This window comes from Equus quagga, chromosome 3, assembly GCF_021613505.1.
Source record: "Equus quagga isolate Etosha38 chromosome 3, UCLA_HA_Equagga_1.0, whole genome shotgun sequence".
Lineage (NCBI taxonomy): Eukaryota > Metazoa > Chordata > Mammalia > Perissodactyla > Equidae > Equus > Equus quagga.
The window spans coordinates 72,687,362-72,703,413 of NC_060269.1; the positions used below are offsets into that span (position 1 = coordinate 72,687,362).

A 16,052-nucleotide genomic window follows, 5' to 3' on the forward strand; every position below is an offset into this window, starting at 1 on the left:
CCATATTTGTTTATTGGTTATTTTGCATTCCATTATGTGCCCAGTGACCTAACTCCTTCAGAGTCAGGTCTATCATTTCTAAATTTTACTGATTACATTTTCATCCATTAACTGTTCAGAGCTTGGCTGCATTTCATATGATGGGTTATCTGCTGGCTTTATAAGAATCAAATGCTGTAAACTCCTCACTTTCATCTTTCCGTTTGCTAAGATTTTTTTGTCATATTTCATTAAGTTAGATATGGGCTAGCAAATACCACTTCTGACATCAACTGTAAGTTTGACAGTTACTCAGGGCTATGCTTAGGTTCAATTATTCAACTGAAGAATTCATAGAATTAAGAAAAAACTTACACTCATTATTACAGGTTATTACAATGTAAAGATGCAGATTAAATTCAGCAAAAAGAAGAAGCATTTGGACAGATTCCAGGAGAGTTTTAGATGCAAACTTCAGGTTATGTTCCTCCAATGTATTTGTGTTAGTAGCACTTACTTTTCCCAAAAACAGTGGATAACGACATGTAAGGAGTATTTTCAATGAGGAAATCTAACTTAAGCTTTGTTTTCTAGAGTTATTTGTGGGGTCATAGCCAATGGCCTCAGCATTTATGAGTCTTCTTGGGCCACAAATAACAAAGAGGAAGTTTTACAGAGATGTGCAAGCACTTCCTATGGCTATTTCTCCAGGCTTAGTGCAGAGGGAGCAGAGAAAAAGACTCAGCTCCCAGTTTCTCCCTGGAAAGGGTTTTACTGCATACTTTCCTAGCTGCTGTTCTGTGTCTGTAAGCTGATGGGGCTCCTCTGGGGGCCTGAAGGGCTTATGGGAAATTCTGTGGCTTCTTTCTCTAACATTTGCCAATGAAAAAATCAAGGCTCAAAAAAATCTACTTCCTTAGAGTAGATAGGTCACACATCTAGTACCAAATGTTTATGGCTGCCACCCAATGGATTGCCTGCCACATCACTGAGTCCTGGGAAACAGTGGCACTCAGCATTTGTGATTTCCTTCAGACAACAGAAAACAAAGATGTGTCTTAAAATAGATGCTCATGAACACTTCCTACATCTCTCAACCCTTGCTCGGTGCAGAGAGTGTAAGTGGAAATGCACAGTGTACAGTTTCTCTCTAGAAGAAGCTGGACAGAATACTCTACAAGCTTCTACTTGAGGGGAAAGCCTCTAGTTATTCAGTATCTGAGAGAAGAGAGAGGGAAGATATTAGTAGTACTTTAGGAGATTGAAGGGGCATTGGACACTTCACTGATATTCCCCTGCTGGCTCCCTCTAATGATAAAACCCAGTCTTGTACTTCTCACTGAAAGGAGGTTGCATACACATCAAGTTCCTCAACTTTTCTACTTGCTACCTGAGGGACTGATTCACAAATTTCCTAGTTCTGGAAACACTTAAAGTTCAGAAGTCACAAGTCTCAGATCTCGTCAAGATGGTGATGTGAGCTGATGTTGAACTAATCTCTTCCCATGAACACAACCAGGTTACAACAATTTTTGGACGAATTACCCTGGATTGAAAACTGAAAACTGGATAAGAAGAACCCCCGTGACAAGAGACAGTCCTGACAAAGGCAGAAGAGGCAGTACTTCCTGCTGGAGAGGAAAAAAGCCTCCTTTGGGAGCAGTGGAGCTTCTCAGCTGGCCACGTGGGAGCCACCATAAGGTACGCAGCCCTCCCTGGATGAGGGAGGTCTGGAGAGGGGTTGATACTGCTATAAGCATCCTTCACACTCAGGCCAACTGAGATGGGGGTCTTACCATCTGGCTTTTCTGGCTATTGACAGCAGCAGGGACACCCCCAGAAAAGCTATCAACTGAAAGCCAAAAAGACCCAGGTCTTAAAGAGCCCACACACAAACTCACTCATTGCAGCAACCTAAAATCATCAGAGAGAAGGCTGACTGTCCTTTGGTGAAACGAGACTCACCTGGTTGGCTCTGGGGGCATCTTAGTGAGAGGAGGGACCTCTCTGGAGACTGAGACATTGGTGGGGGCCATTGTTCTGAGCTGGTCCAGGCATGCTGATACAGACACTGGTGGGGGCCATTGAGGTTCATCTCTTGGCCTGTTAGGCCAGGGGTCTGCCATGGCCCTAGAACACAGATTTAATCCAGTTCAGCCTGGGAAGGCAACCCACCCCGGGGACTGGCCCCACCTAACAGCAAGCCCACAGGCTACTTTTCATCCTGCATTGACTGGGTGCTTTGATCCTCTACAGGCAGGCAAGGGTGTCTGCCTCTGTGAGGCAGGGCCTGTGTGAGGACCAGGTGAACAGTGGGGGGCATTGGTGGAGAGATGGAGGCCTTGCAGTGTGGCATCAGGGTATGCTCCAGGGGGTTGAGAAGCATGCATGGACCAGGACTGTGTTGAATTGTATGTGGTCCTGTGGGGAGCAAGCCTTCTCATCAGCAGAAGACTTGTGCTTCACAAATAGCCATAAAAAGGATCAGCCCCAGCTTCCGAAGACTGAAACAATTGAGTGCCTCCATTCCAAGGTCTATCCCCACTCAGCTTCACTCCTAAGAGAAGTGACAATAACCTTGTTGGCCTGAGACCTATCACAACTCTATGCCCCTGAGCCTAGCAACCAGCTACACTGGGTACCAACCCAATTAAGAGGAAAACTGCAATAAGAGAGTGCTGATAGTCTTTGTAGCCACCAGTGCTGAGGGTCCCAGAACTGGACTTACAAACAGCTGGCCAGGGAAGGAAAGATTCGACTCCCTGGCTACCTGCAGTGTGAGCAACCCTGCCACAGCATAAGGACACACGTAGTCCACAAAGGGGTCACTCCTGGTTCTCATGGACTGGTGATGAGCGGGAAGCACATTGTTGGGCCCCATAAGGCATCTCATACATAAGGCCACTTCTGCAAGATCAGGAGACTTAGTCGACTCACCTAGTACAAAGAAAATAGCACAGAGAAAGAGGCATAATGAAGAGGCAAAGGAATACTTTCCAAGCAAGAAAACAGTACAAAACCCAAGAAAAAGGACTAAGTGAAACAGAAACTAGCAACCTACTCGATAAGGAGTTCAAACAAAATGTCATGAGGATGCTCACAGATATGCGGAGAACAATGTATGGACACAGTGAACATGTCAGCAAAGAACTGGAAGATGTTTAAAAAAATCAGAAATGAAAAATACAATACTTGACATGAGAAAATCACTAGAGCGATTCAATAGCAGAGTAGAGGAAGCAGAAGAATGGATCAGCGAGGTAGATGAAAGACTAGAGGAAATCCTCCAAGCAGAACAGAAATGAGAACAAAGAATTAGACAGAATAACAACAGTCTAAGGGAACTCTGGGACAATATCAAGCATGCTAACATTCGGATTATAGCTGTCCCAGAAGGACAAAAGAGAGACAAAGGGGCAGAAAATTTATTTGAAGAAATAATAGAGAAAAATTTTTCCTAATCTGAGGAAGGAAACAGACATCCGAGTTCAGGAAGCACAGAGAGCTCCAAACAAGATAAGTTCAAAGAGGCCCACACCAAGACGTATCATAATCAAAATGTCCAAAATTAAAGACAAAGAAAGAATCCTAAAAGCAGCAAGAGAATGGCCACAAGTGACATATAAAGGGAAGCCCATCAGGCTATCAGCAAACTTCTCAGTCGAGACCCTGCAGGCGAGAAGAGAATGGCACGACATATTTAAAAGGATAAAAGGAAAAATCTATAGCCAAGAATACTCTATCCATCAAGGCTGTCATTCAGAATGGAAGGAGAGAGAAAGAGCTTCCCAGACAAGCAAAAATTAAAGGAGTTTATCACCAAGAAACCAGTTCTGCAAGAAATGCTGAAGGGACTTATTTAAGTGGGAAAGCAATAATCACAAATAGAGATAAAAAAACATTATCAAAAAAACCCAAAACAACAACAACAACAACAAAAACAGGCAATAAAATCACTTGTAAGGTAAAAGTATAGTAAAGGCAGCAGATCAACTACCTGTGAAGATAATATGAAGGTTAAAAGACAAATGTACTATAATCACCAATTTCAATGATAAGAGGGTAATGAATAGACACACGCTAAACAGAAACAATATATGATGTCTAAAGCATATAATGTGGGAGGATGGGAGAGAAAAAGTAGAGCTTGTAGAAAGAGGTCAAGCTAAAGAGTCTATCTACTCAATATAGACTATTATATGCATACTATATTAAATAGGATCCTCATGGTAACCAGAAACCTATAACAAGCAGGAAAAAAAGTAAGAAAAAAGAAATAAAACATCTTACTAAAGATAGCCATCAAACCACAAGGGAAGAGAGCAAGATAAAAAGAAAGGAACAGAGAAGAATCACTAAAACACCCAGAAAAAAGGAAAGTGACAAAATGGCAATAAATGCATATTTATCAATAGCTACTTTAAATGTCAATGCACTAAATGCTCCAATCAAATGCCATAGGGTGGCCAACTGGATGAAAGAACAAGACCCATGTATATGCTGCATACAAGAGACACACTTCAGACCTAAAGGCACTCACAAAGTGAAAGTGAAAGGATGGAAAAAGATATTCCATGCAAATGGCAAAGAAAAGAAAGTGGGGGTAGCAATACTTATATCAGACAAAACAGACTTTAAGTCAAAAACTGTAATAAGAGACAAAGACGGGCACTACATAATGATAAAGGGAGCAATCCAACAAGAAAATATAACACTTGTAAATATCTATGCACCCAATATAGGAGCAATTAAACATATAAAGCAATTATTAACAGACATAAGAGGAGAAATAGACAATAACACAATAATAGTAGGGGACTTTAACACTCCACTTACACCAATGCATAGATCATCCAAACAGAAGATCAATAAGGAAACACTCACCTTCAAGGTCACATTAGACCAGATGGACTTCATAGATATATACAGAACATTGCATCCAAAAACCACAGAATACATATTCTTTGCAAATGCCCATGGAACATTCTCCAGGATTGATCACATATTAGGCCACAAAACAAGTCTCAATAAACTTAAGAAGATCAAAATAATACCATGCATCTTTTCTGACCACAAAGGTATGAAACTGAAAATCAACTACAGAAAGAAGACCAGAAAAGCCAGAAAAATGTGGAGATTGAACAAAATGCTACTGAACAATGATTAGGTCAATGAAGAAATCAAAGAAGAAATAAAAAAATTCCTGGAGACAAATGAAAATGAAAACACGACATGCCAAAATCTGTAGGATACAGCAAAAGCAGTTCTACAAGGGAAGTTTATAGCAATTCAAGTCTACCTCAACAAAGAAGAAAAATCCCAAATAGACAATCTAAAAGTGCACCTAAAGGTAGTGGAAGAAGAACAACAAACAAAGCCCCAAATCAGCAGAAGGAAGGAAATAATAAAAACCAGAGCAGAAATAAATGAAATAGAGACTAAAAAAACAATAGAAAAAATTAATGAAACCAAGAGCTGGTTCTTTGAAAAGATAAACAAAATTGACAAACCCTTAGCTAGACTCACCAAGGAAAAAAGAGAGAAGGCTCAAATAAATAAAATCAGAAATGAAAGAGGAGAGATTACAACGGACACCTCAGAAATACAAAAGATAATAAGAGAATACTATGAAAAGCTATACGCCAACAAATTGGATAATCTAGAAGAAATGGATAAATTCTTAGAAGCATACAACCTTCCAAAAGTGGACCAAGAAGATATAGAAAATTTGAATAGACTGATCACCACTAAGGAGATCGAAACAGCAATTAAAAACCTCCCAAAAAATAAAAGTCCAGGACCAGGTGGCTTCCCTGGTGAATTCTACCAAACATTCAAAGAAGACTTAATACCTATCCTTGTCAAACTCTTCCAAAAAATTGAAGAGGAGAGGAGGCTTCCTAACTCCTTCTACAAAGCAAACATTATCCTGATACCAAAACCAGAGAAGGACAACACACAAAAAAGAAAATTATAGGCCAATGTCACTGATGAACATCGATGCAAAAATCCTCAACAAAATTCTAGCAAATTGAATACAACAATACATTAAAAAGATCATACATCATGATCAAGTAGGTTTCATTCCGGGGATGCAGAGATGGTTAAACATCCGCAAATCTATCAACGTGATACACCACATTAACAAAATGAAGAATAAAAATCACATGATCATCTCAATAGATGCAGAGAATGCATTTGACAAGATACAGCATCCATTTATGATAATAACTCTAAATAAAATGAGCATAGAAGGAAAATACCTCAACATAATAAAGGCCATATATGACAAAGCCACAGCAGAAATCGTCAATGGAGAAAAACTGAAAGCTATCTCTCTAAGAACAGGAACCAGACAAGGATGCCCACTGTCACCACTCTTATTTAACATAGTATTGGAAGTACTAGCTAGAGCAATCAGGGAAGAAAAAGAAATAAAACGGATCCACAGTGGAAAAGAAGAAGTGAAACTGTCACTCTTTGCAGACAACATGATTTTATATCTAGAAAACCCTAAAAAGTCCACTAAAAAACTTTTAGAAATAATAAAGGAATACAGTCAAGTTGCGGGATACAAAATCAATGTACAAAAATCAGTTGTGTTTCTATACACTAACAACGAAGTAGCAGAAAGAGAAATTAAGAATACAATCCCATTTACAATTGCAACAAAAAGAATAAAATACCTAGGAAGAAACTTAACAAAAGAGGTGAAAGATCTGTACACCAAAAAGTATAAAACATTGTTGAAAGAAATCGAAGAAGACAAAAAGAAATGGAAAAATATTCTGTGCTCTTGGATTGGGAGAATTAACATTGTTAAAATGTCCATACTTCCTAATGCAATCTATTGATTTGACGCAATCCCTATCAAAGTTCCAACAGCATTTCTTACAGAAATAAAACAAAGAATTCTAAAATTTATATGGAACTACAAAAGACCCCGAATAGCCAAAGGACTCCTGAGAAAAAAGAACAAAGGTGGAGGTATCACACTCCCTGATTTCAAATTATACTACAAAGCCATAGTAACCAAAACAGCATGGTCCAGGCACAAAAACAGACACACAGATCAAAGGAACAAAATTGAGAGCCCAGAAGTACACCCACACGTTTATGGACAGCTAATATTCGACAAAGGAGCCAAGAGCATACGATGGAGAAAGGAGAGTCTCTTCAATAAGTGGTGTTGGGAAAACTGGACAGCGACATGCAAAAGAAAGAAAGTAGACCATTCCCTTACACCATGCACAAAAATCAACTCAAAATGGATTAAAGACTTGAATGTAAGACCTGAAACCATGAGACTTCTAGAAGAAAACATAGGCTGTACGCTCTATGACATTTGTCTGAGCAGCATATTTTCAAGTCCCATGTCTAACCGGGCAAGGGAAACAAAAGAAAAAATGAACAAATGGGACTACATCCAACTAAAAAGTTTCTGCACAGCAAAGGAAACCATCAACAAAATGAAAAGACAACCTAACAATTGGGAGAAGATGTTTGCAAACCGCATATCAGATAAGGGGTTAATATCCAAAATATACAAAGAACTCATACAGCTCAACAACAAAAAAACCAACAATCCAATTAGAAAATGGGCAAAAGATCTGAACAGAGATTTCTCCAAAGAAGATATACAGATGGCCACCAGGCATATGAAAAGATGCTCAACATCATTAGCTATCAGGGAAATGCAAATCAAAACTACAGTGAGGTATCACCTCACTCTGGCCAGAATGGCTATAATTAACAAGACAGGAAACAACAAATGTTGGAGAGGGAGTGGAGAGAAGGGACCCTTGTTCACTGCTGGTGGCAGTGCAAACTGGTACAGCCACTATGGAAAGCAGTTTGGAGTATCCTCAGAAAATTAAGGATAGATCTACCATATGATCCAGGTATTCCACTGCTGGGTATTTGTCCAAAGGACTTGAAAACACAAAGGCATAAAGATACTTGCACCCCTGTGTTCATTGCGGCATTATACACAATAGCCAAGACTTGGAGGCAACCTAGGTGCCCATCAAGGGACGAATGGATAAAGAAGATGTAGTATTTATACACGATGGACTACTACTCAGCTATAAGAAATGACGAAATCCGGCCATTTGTGACAACATGGATGGACCTTGAGGGTATTATGCTGAGTGAAATAAGTCAGAGGGAGAAAGTCAAATACCATATGATCTCACTCATACGTAGAAGATAAAAATGACAGAAAAAAACCCCACATAGCTTTGGAGACTGGACTGGTGGTTACCATTGGGGAAGGGGGCAGGGGGGAGGGCAAAAGGGGTGATTAGGGTCACATGTGAGGGGATGCACTATAATTAGTGTTCAGGTGATGAACATGATATGATGTATACAGAATTCGAAATATGATGTACGTCCGAAAAAAATAAAAATTTTAAAAAAAATTCATGGAGCTATAGAAACAACAGGAATTGACAGTCACAGACCTTGGAGAAAATCTCTGGTTCAGTTCTCTCTGAGCAAATGATTTAATCTCCAAGCCTCAAGTACTACATGGGTAAAACAGGGACAGAGAGCATCATACTGACCTCACACAAATGCAGAGAGGAGTAGATGAATTATGAGCACCTGACTCAGAGCAGGAACTTAATAAACACTAGGTCCTGCTTATTAATAAAAACATACCTGAGAAATAGTGATGCTTTAAAGTTTAAAGTACACATGCATCATTGTTATAGTTTAACTTCCTGGTTTATCAGAATCTTCACCAGACTTTATGGAAAATGCCAAATGTTGGGAAAAAGGCAGAAAAACAACATAATTTGATTAAAGCCTTTTGATGGGAATTTAGGAAATATAAAACAACCAGCCATGCTGACCTCCCCTATTTGATGGCTGTCAGCCAAGAGAAGTGGTTGATTGTGATCATTCTGTCTGAAATCCTAAGAAAGTTGTTAATGCATTGACAACAAACAAGTACAGAAACAAAGTCTGTTGGAGAAAAGCAGTTTCCTCCTTGGCACTCTGGTACACGTTATGGGAACTTATCTTTATAATCACACACTTATCCTGCTTTGTCCTTTGGGTATGCTTTACAGATCATATAAAGGAGTTTTTGGATGACGTGTGTTGTACAGCTCACTCCTCAGAACATTTAATGTTGTAACTGAAACAGTCATATGGTAGTCTAGATAAAGGCATAAGTTTGGAAGCCCATGACAGGCCCAGATCTGGCCCAACAGCTCCAGATTCCATCACTGCTCCCTGACTGAAATGACAACCAGCTTGGTAAGGCCTGTCTTTTCCCTTTTCCCTTACTTCTTTCCTACCTCTCTGTCACCCAGCATCAGCCTCCTCAGTGCCCCATTCGCCTCTTTGTTTCTGAGGGTGTAGATCAGGGAGATCAGGAGAGGGGTGATGATGTTGTAGAAGAGGGTGAGGAACTTGCCCTGGTCTTGGGAAAAGCTGTTCCCAGGTTGCGTGCACATGTACATGATGTTTCCATAGAAAAGTGAGATCACCGTGAGATGGGAGCCACAGGTGTTGAAAGCCTTTTGCCTCCCTGACACTGACTGAATTTGTAACACTGCCCTCATGATGTAGCCATAGGAGACCAGGATAAGTACCAGAGGTGACAGCACAATGCCCACTGCCAGGACAAAGGCAGTGCCCTCAATAGCAGTTGTATTGACACAGGCCATCCTGATCAGGGCGGGCATCTCACACAGGAAGTGGTCCACATGGTGGTTCCAACAATGTGGTAAGAGCAGGGTAACTGGGGACATGGCCAAGGAGTTGGCCATCCCACAGCCCCAAGCCACCAACACCAAGGCCATGCAGAGGCATGGATTCATGATCATCATGGAGTGAAGGGGCTTGCAGACTGCAACAAAGCAGTCATATGCCATGACTGCCAGGAGCAGACACTCCACACCACCCAGACCCAGGAATAGGAAGAGCTAGACAGCACAGCCAGTGTAGCTGATGGTCTTGTCACCTCCACTCAGGTTACAGAGAAGCTGGGGGATGGAGCTGGTGCTAAAACTGAAGTCCAGGAAGTAGAGGTGCATGAGAAAGAAGTACATGGGAGTGTGGAGGTGGAAGTCCAGCCAGAACACCAGGATTATGGTAGTATTGCCCACAAGTGTCAGGAGATATGCAATCGAGATGACCACAAAGTGGATTCTCTCCCAGATGGGGACGATCAGAACACCCCAGAAGGATGAAATTTCCCTGGGTGTTGTCATTGGTTCCAACACCTCTACTGCAACTGAAGAGAAATATGGATACTAATAATGGTGACAGTATGTATAAGGGAGCACTTACTATGAGCTAGGTGTTCTATGCTGTTTACATTTATTTATTCATTTAACCCCAACAACAGTGATAAGAAGTTGGCACTCTTATTACCCCTGGCTTACAGAAAAGGAAACTGAGGCAGATGTGTGTTAAGCAGATTATGTTATAGCAAGGGGCAGAAGTGATTCTGAACCCAGGAAATGAGGGTTAGAGTCTTCACCATTCACTGCTGGTACTGCCTCTAATTCCAGTGACAGGAAGGACAAATCCTGCCATGACTCAACCACTGATTCTTCTCAAGACACAAGTTCCTAAGCTCCTGCTAAAATCTCAAAGCCCAAAAGAGAGTCCCTGTGTCATCAATTAATGGTATTTAGGAAAGATTCATTATATGGAGAATGCTTCATTTACTCCTTATCCAAAAGACACACCTCACTCGTTTGATCACTATTCTTGAGGTAAACTACCTAAGTAAATAAATAACGTGTGAGGCAGTAGAATATTATTAAAGCAACATACACACAAAAATAATCTCGCTTTCTTTCTCTCTTGGGTCAGGTATTAAAGAAATAGAGTTTTTTTTTTCTTTCCAAGTACTATATACCACTTGAGGAGAAAACAATCACAAATCTTTGCAACAGATAGTAAAACTTTAATGCCACAATTCACATATATGTGCAGAAACTTCTTTCAAATTGCAATTCGAAGAATGTATGACATTCAAAGCAAAGCATGTCTGAGGACATAAACCACAAGTCTTACAGACTGATATAGAGGAACGGATTTAGAACATTTGGACTACAACCCTAATCTCCCCTGTTATAATCCCTTAGCCAACAGATACCATTATGAGATCTTGGAACGCTCATTTACCTTTTCATAGTTTTCTCAACTAAAATGGTACTAATCAAACTGCATTGTTTGTTTTACAGATGTGTTTTGAGATTTTTTTAATATGAAAGACTGTTGGTAAATATGAAAGTTTATATGTATGTTACATCAAGCCTATGTATCATACAAACAGGGAATGGGAAAATAAGCTCATGAGAGTAGTCAGGGAAACTCTGAAAAAGAAAAAAAAGAAATTATAATGAGGAGAAACTATCCTTAATATATATTTGAAAATATCATCATTGAAACATAATCATTGACCAGGCATTTTGGGTGTGGGGAATGTTAATCCTTCATTAACTCCATTCACTCAAACTAGCAACAATTCAAAAATGTAAACATTGAAAAAATACAACTACTAGAAGAAAGTGTAATAGTTGTTCTATTTTTTTTTCCTGGTTATCTTGGATTTAGGTTGATCTCACTAGGCAACTTGCAATTCTCAAAAGCTCTGAAGCAAAATATAGATAAATTTTCATATTTTTTAAAAAGTCTACACTGTAAGAAATACAACAAAATGTAAAGAATAATTATTATCCTAGAGAAATTCAACATAAGTGAAAAGCTATCATGTTTAATAATTATTTCAAGAAATTGGCAAGAGAACATGTAACAAGAAATAGGCAATGATTTGAAGAAGCAGTTCACAGACATAAGATTTACAAAAACATGACTTAAAAGCATTAAATTATTCCCACTGATGATTAAGGGTGTAAATTTAGAATATAAGTATAAAAATATTTTCTTTCTAGATAGGTAAGTATTTAAAAATGTGGTATATACAGAGCTAGGAAAAGTGTAGGGAAATGAGCCCATTGACTCTTGATAGGAATTTAAATTGGCCTAGTATCTTTGGAGGGATCTTAAAAAAAATCATTAATTAAAATGCACATATATTTTGACATTGTACCTGTTATTTTAACAAAAGAAACACTTGTATTCCATAAAATTGGTAATTACCTGTTTTTTTATGACCCACTAAGTCGCATCTAGGAATCTGTCCTTCATTTATTAACCTGAAACATGTAATTACACCTCCTCAAGAATCTCCACTATAGCATTGATTGAAATGGATAATACTCAGAAACAATGTATATGTTTAAAGTTATTGAAATGATTTTAATAAATAACAACTTTAAGAACTAGAAAAAACCACTACTAAATTGAAATAAGTATATGTATGCGACTTCCCCGATATTTTTTCCAAAAGTCCCATTAATTTCAAACAAGTCGAGGGCAACATATAATGTTTAGTGAGATTATATGAAGTGTGATCCCATTTTTTTGGTCAAAAACTCTCTCTAGATACGTATATTTATATTAAAATTGAAACAATATCTGGAAGCATACATTGAATTTTTAAAAAAGACTCACTTCTAGAGATTGAGAAGGGGTTTAAGGTAGATTTTCATTTTTACATGATCCTTTATTTATTAAATAATTAACTAATAATTGAACTATTATGAAATTTTAAAAATGCATATGCATGTATATAGTATAATATATTATTTAGAAAATTTCCTTATAAATAATGCTTTTAATCAGTTAATCTATCCTTTTAACTTTGTCATGATTCTTTTACAGAGATATTGTTCCATTCCTCTTAAAAATATATGTTTTTTAATTAATAAGCTAGAAAAGGAATGAAAGCAGAAAGGAGTACAGGAAGTTAGGAAGGAAAACAGACTGAAACAAATTTTAAATCACCATAATAAAGCCAGTGTTTCACAACAAACTGCTGCACCATTTCATGGTCCTAAAATTGAGAACCCTTTGAAATAAGAGAAAAGTGAAAATGAGGATCTGAAAATAAGGCAAACTCAGTGAAAGGGCAAGAGTTTGGTTTTCATGATAACTTGAGCTCCAACCTGCTTCTGAATGGGTTTTCTCAATTTTGATGTAGAGGGAAGAAGGGCTTCTTTATAGGAGGATTTGCAATAATTGAAAGAGCATGTTCTTGTTAATACCTCATATCTTTCCAGCTCTTAAACAGGATGCTGCCCTTTCCTCCTCTTGGAACAAGACAGGAGCACTTGTCTTGCAACCAGCCCTGCTGCTAACACACACCTCTTTCCATGGAAGAAACAGATCTCTCACGTGGAAAACAGAGGGCCTTCACTTTCTGAATGGTTCTAAGAAGGGACAAATATTTTCTCCCTTTAAATTTAAACTGTAGCAGGAATATAATGTTTGCTTTTCTCTGTTTAGATGTCCTTCTGAGCATACTGGTCCAGTATTAACAGCCTCCCACTCTCCCCACCTTTCCACTTGCAATTTATACTTTATAAGCACCTTCCACAGCCATTGTGAATATCTTCATATGTAACCTAATTGTTCACTTGTTCTTGCACACAGCAAATTTCATGGTATGTCATGTGAACTCATCACCACTCTCCTGGTGAGAGGAGAGATAGGGCAATAGGCATTCTTTTATCTTTTATACATGGACTCAGTGTAGCATCTCAAAGAATGAATACTTAATTGCTAATGTGGCAGTTCAAGTCTTTCCTACCTTAGGGAAGCATTTACTTGTCATTGCTCAAATCTAGAAAAACTGAAAGGTGTTCTCAAGTACTAAACTGGAGAGACCTGAGCTCTCCTCACACACAAGTGTGTGGTGACACATGGAAAGTTCAGGGAATGAAACCAATGATTGACAACTCATGGTTTTTCAGGCATGATTTTGTCTGGAATTGGAGATGGCAGAGCATCTCACTTGTATTAAGGGGAGTATTGCTTTGTAAAACATTTGTTCAATGTGTGTATTTGGAAGTGAGTGTGATCTCAGTGTGCAGCAGGGTAAAATATATGTTTCCCTGTAGGTTCTGGTCAAAGAATGTGAACACTATTGCCCCCAAATGCACCTGCCACCTCAGACATGCCCACGCTCAAACCACAAGTCAACAAAATGTCCTTTTTCAGTTCCTAGAGGGTGAGTGGTCATATGGTTAAAGATTTTAGTTTACTCCCAAAACATTTTTATTCTTGAAGATTAAAGAGTTTTAAACTCACAAAAAGTGTGGCAGCAATTGCAGATGATATGAAATGGAATCAATGTTTTCAGACCAGGGAGCAGGCCTAGATCACCTCAGTCAAGAGCTAACATTTTCCCATCTACCTCCATGAGATCGATAATACCCTTTTCAATGCTATTTTTTTTCAAAATAAACTCACATTGCTGATTGCATTTTCTTACATCTGCCTGACAAATCTCAGTCTCTCTTAACAAACACCAGTGTCAACATAAAAAAAAAAACTTTCTATTTTGTGTTTCTTCATGTTTTGTTTCCTCAGCACTTTTATGTTTCATCTTTTTTTTTAAGATTTTATTTTTTTCCTTTTTCTCCCCAAAGCCTGCAGGTACATAGTTGTATATTCTTCCTTGTAGGTCCTTCTAGTTGTGGCATGTGGGATGCTGCCTCAGCGTGGTTTGATGAGCAGTGCCATGTCCACACCCAGGATTCGAACCAACGAAACATTGGGCCACCTGCAGCAGAGTGTGCAAACTTAACCAGTTGGCCATGGGTCCAGCCCCTATATTTCATCTTTTAAACATCATTTCGCATTGATAAATTTATTGCTGTGTTAAAAGTAAATAGCATGAGTCATGATGTATGTGCTTGTGTGTAGATTTCTGTCTTAGTATTTCTGTCATCATCCATAAACTTTCGAAGATCAAGGAGAAATTTCCTCATTTTCTTTTTTTCTTTCCCTTTGAGGAACTCCATATGGCTTTTTATATTTAACAAGCCAACAGAAAAGTACAGACTTCTGCGGTGAGCTTCTAAATCTATAAATCTATTCACCATTTTTATTTGTAAGCTACAAGAAACCATTGAAGTTCAAAAACCAGAAGGTGCAGATTTAGTTGAAGGACCTTGATGGGAATGGGCAATGTCTTCTCTCCTCCTGAGTGCACACAGGTGCTCCAGCCAGGTACAATTCTAGATGTGGGAGGAAATGAAAGTGTCACTCCTGGGCTTGGCCCATTCCTCTATAAATGTAATGGACCATGATATTTGTGCGGCAGTTCTTATGGCAATGACAACATGATGCAACTCTCTCAAGGATAGACTAGAGAGGGATGCTGATGGTGGTCTGAGTTCATCAACAGCTCCAAGTTCTGGGGAATCTTCTGAACCCATGGCGCTATTAGTACTTACATGGAAGTGTGCTGTAGGCATGCATCAAACTCTCCAATCTCACATAGGGTCAACACAGAAAATGAGGACCATGAGAACTTGTCCCTTGCTATGGAAATAATTTATTACATCATGTTATGTAAAATTGGGGACTCAATCCATTGTTTTTCTAAAAACATAAACACTGATGATCATGTGCTCTTTCCCCATTTCCAAGAATTCTCATGTGTCTAAGAAAAAATTGAGGCATAATCAGTCCCATCCCACCTGGAACAGGATCATGCTTTTTTTTTTTTTCTTAAATCTACTGAAAATAAGGCAAAAGTAATTTGACATTTTTTAACTAAGAATTTTATGAATGAAAAATAAACCCATTATCCTATATAGTAGAAGAAATTCACAGGTACATCATTTAATAGAAAGTTAAAAGAGCTAAAAGTGTGAACTACTTATTTACCTTTATTTCTTTTGTTTTTGGATTTTCAAAGAAGATGTCAGCAGACCTGGATTTATATTTTAGCTTCAAAAACAGTTAGTTTTTCCCTCTAGTTAAGAGGGAAATTGAGCAAGCATCATGAAATCCTGATTTATTAGATTGTGTATATGACCATCACATTTTAATGCTTTTGTAGAAGCAAAACTGATACCACAGAGCTTAAACTTTTAAAAATAATAAGTAAATAAATTAATAGAAATAGAGTCACCAGAATCAGTCAGGTAATATCAGAGAAAGATAAGACTATTTTAAGTCAATTTACTAAGGAA

General features: G+C 38.5%; 1 pseudogene; it reads right to left on the reverse strand.

Moving 5' to 3' along the window:
* Positions 1 to 9,269: 9,269 nt before the first annotated feature.
* LOC124236781 (olfactory receptor 2W3-like) lies at positions 9,270 to 15,290 on the reverse strand (annotated as a pseudogene).
* Between the last annotated feature and the right edge of the window lie 762 nt (positions 15,291 to 16,052).